This window comes from Apis cerana, unplaced genomic scaffold (genome assembly GCF_029169275.1).
Source record: "Apis cerana isolate GH-2021 unplaced genomic scaffold, AcerK_1.0 scaffold3_AcerK, whole genome shotgun sequence".
NCBI lineage: Eukaryota > Metazoa > Arthropoda > Insecta > Hymenoptera > Apidae > Apis > Apis cerana.
The window spans coordinates 342501-352500 of NW_026893561.1; the positions used below are offsets into that span (position 1 = coordinate 342501).

The 10000-nt window shown below is 43.3% G+C and overlaps 3 non-coding genes across 3 annotated transcripts in view; all 3 read right to left on the reverse strand.

The window, feature by feature from the left end:
* Positions 1–1465, reverse strand: part of LOC133667740 (large subunit ribosomal RNA) — a 3941-nt gene extending 2476 nt beyond the window's left edge. The window contains exon 1 of the ribosomal RNA XR_009833344.1: positions 1–1465. This exon is cut by the window's left edge and continues 2476 nt beyond it. This is a non-coding gene — a ribosomal RNA (large subunit ribosomal RNA).
* Positions 1466–3378: 1913 nt separating this feature from the next.
* Positions 3379–3532, reverse strand: LOC133667759 (5.8S ribosomal RNA). Its single transcript, XR_009833362.1, has one exon. It is a non-coding gene; the product is annotated as a 5.8S ribosomal RNA (ribosomal RNA).
* Positions 3533–5065: 1533 nt separating this feature from the next.
* On the reverse strand, positions 5066–6984 carry LOC133667781 (small subunit ribosomal RNA). Its single transcript, XR_009833384.1, has one exon. It is a non-coding gene; the product is annotated as a small subunit ribosomal RNA (ribosomal RNA).
* Positions 6985–10000: the final 3016 nt, after the last annotated feature.

Sequence of the window (10000 nt, forward strand, 5' to 3'; positions counted from 1 at the left end):
ATCCCATAAGCGTCGACTTAGGCGCCTTAACTCTGCGTTTGGTTCATCCCACAGCGCCAGTTCTTACCAAATTGGCCCACTTGGCACTCTGATCCAAAATCTCGTGGCTTCATGATCCAACAAGCCAGAGATCTCACCCATTCAAGTTGAGAATAGGTTGAGGTCGTTTCGGCCCCAAGGCCTCTAATCATTCCTTTACCAGATGAGACTCGTACGCGTTCGATGAAACGGTCGAGTGCCAGCTATCCCTGAGGAAACTCTTCCCGGACGACGGCGTCTCAGGTCATTTTGGGTTACCCCGACGAACACTCTTTCGAGGGCCCGAATGGTATGCGGTTCCGCTGCCGGGTTCCGGAATAGGAACCGGACCCTTTCGCCCAATGGGTGTGTTTCTACGTCTCATATTTCATGATCTTAGGACACCTCATTTACATGGATTTCTCTTAGGGCTTAGGATCGACTGACTCGTGTGCAAGCGGCTGTTCACACATCCCTTCTCCACGTCAGTCCTCCAGGGCCTCGCTGGAGTATGCTACTACCAAGATCTGCACCGACGGCGGCTTGGCTCACGCCCAGACCCTTCTGCGCACACCGCCGCGACCCTCCTGCTCGTCAGGGCTTCACATAGGACGGTCCGCGAGCCTCACGTGCCTCACTTGCCGCTGACGGCGGAGTATAGGCGCGACCTTCAGCGCCATCCATTTCAGGGCTAGTTGCTTCCCCGGGTGAGTTGTTACACTCCTTAGCGGATTCCGACTTCCATGGCCACCGTCCTGCTGTCTTAAAGCAACCAACGCCTTTCATGGTATCCCAAAAGCGTCGACTTAAGGCGCCTTAACTCTGCGTTGGGTTCATCCCACAGCGCCAGTTCTGCTTACAAAATTGGCCCACTTGGCACTCTGATCCAAAATCTCGTGGCTTCGCCAGCAAATGACCCAGAGATCTCACCATTTAAAGTTTGAGAATAGGTGGGGTCACACATTCGGCAAGGCCTCAATCATTCGCTACCAGATGAGACCAGATGACCGACAGCCGCCGCGCAGTCGTACTCTTGAACTCTCTCTTCAAAGTTCTTTTCAACTTTCCTCACGGTACTTGTTCGCTATCAGTCTCGTGGTAGTATTTGCCTTAGATGGAGTTTTACCACCGCACTTAGGGGCTGCACTCTCAAGCAACCCGACTCTAAGGAGAGAGATCCTCCCGAAACGCGTACTGCGGCGTTCACTTTGGGCCTGGCACCCTCTACGGGTAAATGGCCCCATTCAAGATGGACTTGGACGCAGTTCGACGTCACGGGATAAACGGATCCTCCCGAACACTACATTTCCCAGCGGCGGTACCGCGGGATTCAGTGCTGGGCTCATTCCTGTTCGCTCGCCGCTACTAAGAAATCCTTGTTAGTTTCTTTTCCTCCGCTTATTAATATGCTTAAATTCAGCGGGTAATCTCGCCTACTCTGAGGTCGTCTCTACGTATAACACGAAATATATTCGTGACATGTAGCGTGTACCAACGAGAAGAATAAGAAAGTTAACGAGAGAAGGTTATATTTTTTCCTTTTCTTCCCTCCTTTTTTTTTAATTAAATTCGAATAGAAGGAGGAAAAAGGAAAAAAAAATAAAAATTCGAAATGGAAGAAGAATTTTTCCCTTGCGTCTTCGCTAGATATCTCTCCTTTCTTTTTCGTATTACAAATACTTTTCCCCTTCTTTTTCTCTCCCATGTATATTATTGGTACGTATCCTTGCATCGATACATAAAGAGACATCGACTCTCATCGTTCGAAATTTCAGGCAGGCGGGAAATTCTCGTATGGACAACGGTCCCAGGTCGGCTCGATGTGGAGGCACTGTATCATCCCCATCAATCGTTATGCTCGCACATCCCGATCTCGATTGTACCAACGAGTAACTTTTTATTTACGTCCCGACGCAAAATCCCAATGAGTCGAACTTACTCTCTTTTTTTATTTGTACGATGAAGTTACAGCCAGAGAGAAAAAAATAAAAGAAGGTAATGAAAGAAAAGAGTATTATTGCGAAGAAGAAGAAGAATATTTCCTTTTTTTGCAATCGTAGTGTTTTAAATATGCACCGCACCATAGTGCCAATTATCGTATGTCGTATTCATGTTCGAGTCCAGACTCACGCAAGATGTCCGAATATCGGTTTTGTTTTAACGCCCGTCCTCTATTTTAGCTTCCGTTGACAATTCCAGCGGTTCCTACTTTTAAAACCTCCGTCGTTTTCTCATCTGTACAGAGATCGAAATCACCGATACACGCCTTCGAAGCTCAACCCGATTATAATACCCTGATCCATCAAAGACGATGAACAGGCCGGGGATGGTACGTCGAGGCGTGCACGAGTCTCTTTACTGCTGTACAGAGAAAAAGAAAAAAACAAAATGAGGCAAAGTGAAACTCACGCAAGGAAAAATATCACGAGCCGTTTCCGGGGACTGGACGACCGACATGGACATGCGGTCCGGCGATAGACAACGAAAAAGGCATGGGATGACCAACACTAGATTCAGGAAATTTCTCTTCCTCTGCGCGGAGATGCCATAATTTGTCGTCTCGAAAGGAAAAAGAAAAACGAAAGAAAAGCCTCGCCAAAGAGAATCGTACTCGTCCTCATCTTACGTATCCTATTATCTCCGTGGAGTCTTCGATCTCTGGTACGAAAACGTATCGCTTAAGGACTCGCGTGCACGTTGATGTGACGGTCCAGCGGATAGTTCCGACAGAGTATGACACACACGAAGGAACGGAGTGGGTATTCCGATTCCTGGGGCTCTTCTCTCTCTCTCTTTTCTTTAACAATCTCGACGAACGGCAATCATCACGCGCCATCAAGGGATCTCTCTTCCCTCCTCTCTCGATATTAAACTCCCATATTTTATCCTTTCTCACAGTATCGCAGAAATATTAATTTCAGACGACGTTAGGGGCGCGGTATGTAATCGTGATCCAAAGACGGACGAATCGAAGCAGTGGCGGGTACGAAATAACGTTGAAAACGAGCACGAAGCGGTGAAACACGGGCGGTCATCCGTTACGTAAAACGGACGACTCACGACACCGAGAACACTCACGCAGGTCCGTGACATTTTCATTGTTACATACCACACGCTAGCACATGCATTTCGATTCTGTAGTCTCGGTCACGACCGCGACGAACGCCAACGAACGTCCAACAATCGCTCGTACGTCGCGCATCTTCCTCCTTGTAACTTGTCCTTTCCTCGATTTTTGACACCCGACTCGGAAACGTTCGATTTTAAAGAACGACGGCGGGGATTACAAAAGAGAGAAAAAAGGATCAAATGTACGAAGAGTAACGATACGCAACGCAAGCAGTATTTGGGTTACGTGAACGACCCTCAGCCAGGCGTGGTCAGGAATTGTATCCGTGGACCGCAATGTGCGTTCGAAATGTCGATGTTCATGTGTCCTGCAGTTCACACGTTGACGCGCAATTAGCTGCGTTCTTCATCGACCCACGAGCCAAGTGATCCACCGTTCAGGGTAATCGTATTTTTCTTTTTATTTTTATATTAAGGAAACGACGAGGATACCCCGATACTGAATCCTTTTTTTTTTTAAACCGTCGCTCAACCTGGAGAGAACGACTCTTCTTCGAAGCATGGTCGCAGAGCCCATACGCTTAAAATTCGATATTGAAAACTATAATTCGTTCAGGTATATATTGCATTCTCGATAAAATTCGATGGGATACGAATTTCGGTTGGCCTCGAGCGGTCTTACCTCCCAATTTCCGAAGCGAATATCCGCTAACGGTACGGGTGTCCGACTCACGACACGATGGCCTCTCTGTATAACCGAACATAATTCGATATTCCCCTCTGAACGAACAACGTTTCAACTTTTAAATAAGAAGCGATAAAATCGGGCTCACGTCGACGCGATGCATCTTGGTTTCGCCGTTCTTGGTTTCGTCGGTTTAAAGCTTACAACGACGACGACCATCACACCATCCACCCATGGGTAGGAAGCACGATTCGAGAATGATTATAGCGTATAAGAGAAAGAGGTCGAACTGGTATCCATCGAAGAGAACGTCGCGAAACAAAGTTCGACGGCGGCTCGTCCATCCTTCGATTTCGTTTTACTATCGACGCGCTACTTGTCCTTACCGCTTTTTCGATTATCATTATCTCGACAGCTTCGTTCGATCCCAAAGTCTTGGTGTGCGGTCCTCGTCCATCTCCCGTTTTATAACGGGAGCTCAGGCAACGAAAATAAAAAAGAAAGGAGGTACAGAAATGTGAATTTGGTACTTTTCTTGCACGTATCTATATACATACACATACGCAACGCACGCATATACGTTCATAAAGACGGCGGGTCTATTTAAAAAAGACCTCACGCAAGCGCCTTATTGTGTTGTCAAGCCATTTGTCATTTTATTTTTGTGTTTTCAATATATTTCAGTAGGGACGTAATGTTATTAAAGCGGCGGGTCATTTAAAAATTCGACCTCACGCAAGCGCTTTTTTTTTTTTATCATTTTGTATATACCATTATGCATATACATACGTGATACGTACACGTACGTGCAAACCGTACCTTTATAAATCTTTATTAAAAATATACATCATCGAGACGGCGGATCGCGTCCGTATATGCATCCGTAAACGCACACACGACGACGACGATCTCACGCAAGCGTCCCTTTGTATCTTTTTGCGTACCATAACGACATTCATCTCGTCGAGACGGCGGGTCCGTTTATTCGATAAATAGACCTTCACGCAAGCGTCTCTTCGAGCTTATTTATCGTTATTCCCTCTCTCTTCGTGTCGAATTTTCGTGTCTGGTAAGAAAAAAATTCGAAAATGATCGAAATCAACGGATACAACGGACGGAAGGGATTTCTTTTTCTTTCCCTCCTCACGTAAGCCATCGTTCCGTGATTTCATTATTCGTTCGATGTACAAAGTACATTTTGGTATTTAGTAATGGAATCGAAATTCCATTTTATCCTTCTCCTTGTTTATCTCTCTTTTTGTTACGCATTCTCTTTTTGTATGTTTCATTCGTTAATGATCCTTCCGCAGGTTCACCTACGGAAACCTTGTTACGACTTTTACTTCCTCTAAATGATCAAGTTTGGTCATCTTCCCGGTAACATCGGCAATGCCGAGACATTGGCCGCGCACCAGTCCGAAGACCTCACTAAATCATTCAATCGGTAGTAGCGACGGGCGGTGTGTACAAAGGGCAGGGACGTAATCAACGCGAGCTTATGACTCGCGCTTACTGGAATTCCTCGTTCATGGGGAATAATTGCAAGCCCCAATCCCTAGCACGAAGGAGGTTCAGCGGGTTACCCGGGCCTTTCGGCCAGGAAAACACGCTGATTCCTTCAGTGTAGCGCGCGTGCGGCCCAGAACATCTAAGGGCATCACAGACCTGTTATTGCTCAATCTCGTGCGGCTAGAAGCCGCCTGTTCCTCTAAGAAGATTTGTTTGTACGTTGGTAGTAAAAACCCACCGACCGAAGCCGAGGGCCTTCGAGATACCATAAGTTACGTCTATTTAGCAGGCTAGAGTCTCGTTCGTTATCGGAATTAACCAGACAAATCGCTCCACCAACTAAGAACGGCCATGCACCACCACCCACCGAATCAAGAAAGAGCTATCAATCTGTCAATCCTTCCGGTGTCCGGGCCTGGTGAGGTTTCCCGTGTTGAGTCAAATTAAGCCGCAGGCTCCACTCCTGGTGGTGCCCTTCCGTCAATTCCTTTAAGTTTCAGCTTTGCAACCATACTTCCCCCGGAACCCAAAAGCTTTGGTTTCCCGGAAGCTGCCCGCCGAGTCATCGGAGGAACTTCGGCGGATCGCTGGCTGGCATCGTTTATGGTTAGAACTAGGGCGGTATCTGATCGCCTTCGAACCTCTAACTTTCGTTCTTGATTAATGAAAACATTTTTGGCAAATGCTTTCGCTTCTGTCCGTCTTGCGACGATCCAAGAATTTCACCTCTAACGTCGCAATACGAATGCCCCCATCTGTCCCTATTAATCATTACCTCAGGGTTCGGAAAACCAACAAAATAGAACCGAGGTCCTATTCCATTATTCCATGCACACAGTATTCAGGCAAAGGTAGCCTGCTTTAAGCACTCTAATTTTTCAAAGTAAACGTATCGGCCCACCTCGACACTCAGTGAAGAGCACCGCGATGGGATATTAGTTGGACCGCCCACAAGGAGCTAAGCCCACCGATAGGACGTACCACATAATGCCAGTTAAACACCGCGAGCGGTGAACCGACACTGTGACACACAGATTCAACTACGAGCTTTTTAACCGCAACAACTTTAATATACGCTATTGGAGCTGGAATTACCGCGGCTGCTGGCACCAGACTTGCCCTCAATTGGTCCTCGTTAAAGGATTTAAAGTGTACTCATTCCGATTACGGGGCCTCGGATGAGTCCCGTATCGTTATTTTTCGTCACTACCTCCCCGTGCCGGGAGTGGGTAATTTGCGCGCCTGCTGCCTTCCTTGGATGTGGTAGCTGTTTCTCAGGCTCCCTCTCCGGAATCGAACCCTGATTCCCCGTTACCCGTTACAACCATGGTAGGCGCAGAACCTACCATCGACAGTTGATAAGGCAGACATTTGAAAGATGCGTCGCCGGTGCTAGATGACCATGCGATCAGCACAAAGTTATTCAGAGTCACCAAAACAAACGATGGACGAACGGACGAGCCGTCCGCCACCGATTGGTTTTGATCTAATAAAAGCATTCCTCCCATCTCTGAGAGGAATTCTGTTTGCATGTATTAGCTCTAGAATTACCACAGTTATCCAAGTAAATGTGTCCACGATCTAATGAACCATAACTGATTTAATGAGCCATTCGCGGTTTCACCTTAATTCGGCATGTACTGAGACATGCATGGCTTAATCTTTGAGACAAGCATATGACTACTGGCAGGATCAACCAGGGATCTTAGTTTATTATTAATATATTTTGCCAATTTTGACATATATATATGTTCTTCGTCATTGGTGCCCCCTCACCGATCGACTACAATAGGTCTTTATAAATATTCGAGCACGTATCAAGCATGCTAAACATTTGGTAACCTTTTGAAAAAATTTAATTTCATAAAGCGCGTAATATAAATTCACGCTGAGGCATATCCCAATGTAATATCAGCACTTCCACAATATGCCCCGTTCATTCACAATTTCAAGAATCATACTTCACAATATCATATATATAAAAATTATAATATAATATTGTGTTTTATTTAACAACGTGGTGTTACAATAACATCGCACGTCGTTTCTTTTCTCTCACTTTTACAAACTCAAAGCTCATCATACGAAACGTGTCGTATTGCAAGCCACCAAGAACTATTCGACACGCCCGTACGCCCTAGGGATTTATATATCCTTAGGTGTTAGAAAGGCCCGATCGCTCGAGGCTAAAAGTTGATGCTCAGTCGTACAAGTACACATGGCAAAAGCCATACATACAGGTCACCAGCGTCCCCCTATAGGTCGCTTTGCCGCTCAAGAGCCATTCGGTCATAGACACCGACTCGCGGCTATGCAGTGTGGAGAAAGATCGGTAAGAACCGGACAGAAACAGTCGAGAAAGTATTTCCCGAGGAGCGGTGTACCGTATCTCGACCGAGATCGTAGAACGGACACGCGCCCGACGCTGCTCCGCCCGGCCGCACCGGACCGTCGCTTCTCTTACAGTAACCGAACGGCCGGCCACCATGTCGGCGCCGACCGGGCTAATGCACGGCCGCTTATGGTGCAAAACCGCTGTAGCGACAGACCGAGCGGAGGGTACGCTGGAACTTAGACTTCGATCGATGATCATTATCATTATACAAATTGGTAAAAAAAATTACAAATATATTAACAGGATGGTATAAATGAAAGGTCAATAATAGATTTTTTCAAAAAAATTAAATTTTTTTTTTCTCGATAAGAAAAGTTACGAAAAATTAATTTTTAATAAAGGAACAAAAAAAATTAACAATATAAAAAATTGCAAAGGATAAATATAAATTGATTAATGAAAAAAAACATACCAGTTATAACGTTATTTTTCGAGAAATTAAGAAAAAAATGCCCGAGTCATGTCGGTTCGGTGGCCCGACCGTACGCGCAAAGTCCCCGGTCATGTCGGTTCGCCCGTTCTATATATATCGCTCAGAGTAAAAAAAAATTATAAGTATATTAACATGACGGTATAAATGAAAGGTCAATATTATATTTTTTCAAAAAAATTAAATTTTTTTTTTCTCGATAAGAAAAGTTACGAAAAATCAATTTTTGATGAAAGAACAGAAAAAATTAAGAATATAAAAAATTGCGAAGGATAAATATAAATTGATTAATGAAAAAAAAACATACCAGTTATAAGGTTATTTTTCGAGAAATTAAGAAAAAAACACCCGAGTCACGTCGGTTCGACCATAGCTCGATCGTACGCGCAAAGTCCCCGGTCATGTCGGTTCGCCCGTTCTATATATATCGCTCAGAGTAAAAAAAAATTATAAGTATATTAACATGACGGTATAAATGAAAGGTCAATATTATATTTTTTCAAAAAAATTAAATTTTTTTTTTCTCGATAAGAAAAGTTACGAAAAATCAATTTTTGATGAAGGAACAGAAAAAATTAACAATATAAAAAATTGCGAAGGATAAATATAAATTGATTAATGAAAAAAAAAACATACCAGTTATAAGGTTATTTTTCGAGAAATTAAAAAAAAACACCCGAGTCACGTCGGTTCGACCATAGCTCGATCGTACGCGCAAAGTCCCCGGTCATGTCGGTTCGCCCGTTCTATATATATATCGTTCATAGTTCCCCGGTAAAAAAAAATTATAATTTATATTAACATGACGGTATAAATGAAAGGTCAATATTATATTTTTTCAAAAAAATTAAATTTTTTTTTTCTCGATAAGAAAAGTTACGAAAAATCAATTTCTGATGAAAGAACAGAAAAAATTAACAATATAAAAAATTGCGAAGGATAAATATAGATTGATTAATGAAAAAAAAGCATACCAGTTATAAGGTCATTTTTCGAGAAATTAAGAAAAAAATACCCGAGTCACGTCGGTTCGACCATAGCTCGATCGTACGCGCAAAGTCCCCGGTCATGTCGGTTCGCCCGTCCTACGCGTATAGCGCAAAGTCCCCGATCATGTCGGTTCGCCCGTTCTATATATATCGCTCAGAGTAAAAAAAAATTATAAGTATATTAACATGACGGTATAAATGAAAGGTCAATGATAGATTTTTTCAAAAAAATAATTTTTTTTTTTCTCGATAAGAAAAGTTACGAAAAATCAATTTTTGATGAAAGAACAGAAAAAATTAAGAATATAAAAAATTGCGAAGGATAAATATAAATTGATTAATGAAAGAAAAACATACCAGTTATTATGTTATTTCTCGAGAAATTAAAAGAAATTATCCGAGTTATGTCGGTTCGCCCGTCCTACGCGTATGGCGCAAAGTCTCCCGGTCATGTCGGTTCCCTCGTTCTGTACATATCGCTCAGAGTACCCCGGAAGAAAAATTATAAATATATTAACATGACGGTATAAATTAAAGTTCAATAATAGATTTTTACAAGAAAATTAAATTTTTTTTTTCTCGATAAGAAAAGTTATGAAAAATCTGTTTTTGATGAAAGAAAAGAAAAATTGACAATATAAGAAATTGCGAATGATAAATATAAATTGATTAATGAAAAAAAACAAGTACAAGTTATAAAGTTATTTCTCGAGAAATTAAGAAGAAAATATCCGAGTCATGTCGATTCGGTAGTACGACCGTACGCTCAAAGTCCCCCGGTCAGGTCGGTTCGCCCGTTCTACGCGTATCGCGCAAAGTCCTCCGATCAAGTCGGTTCGCTCGTTCTATACGTATCCCTCCAACATCCATGATATTTAGATATTTTTCCCGCAATATAGGTTTAA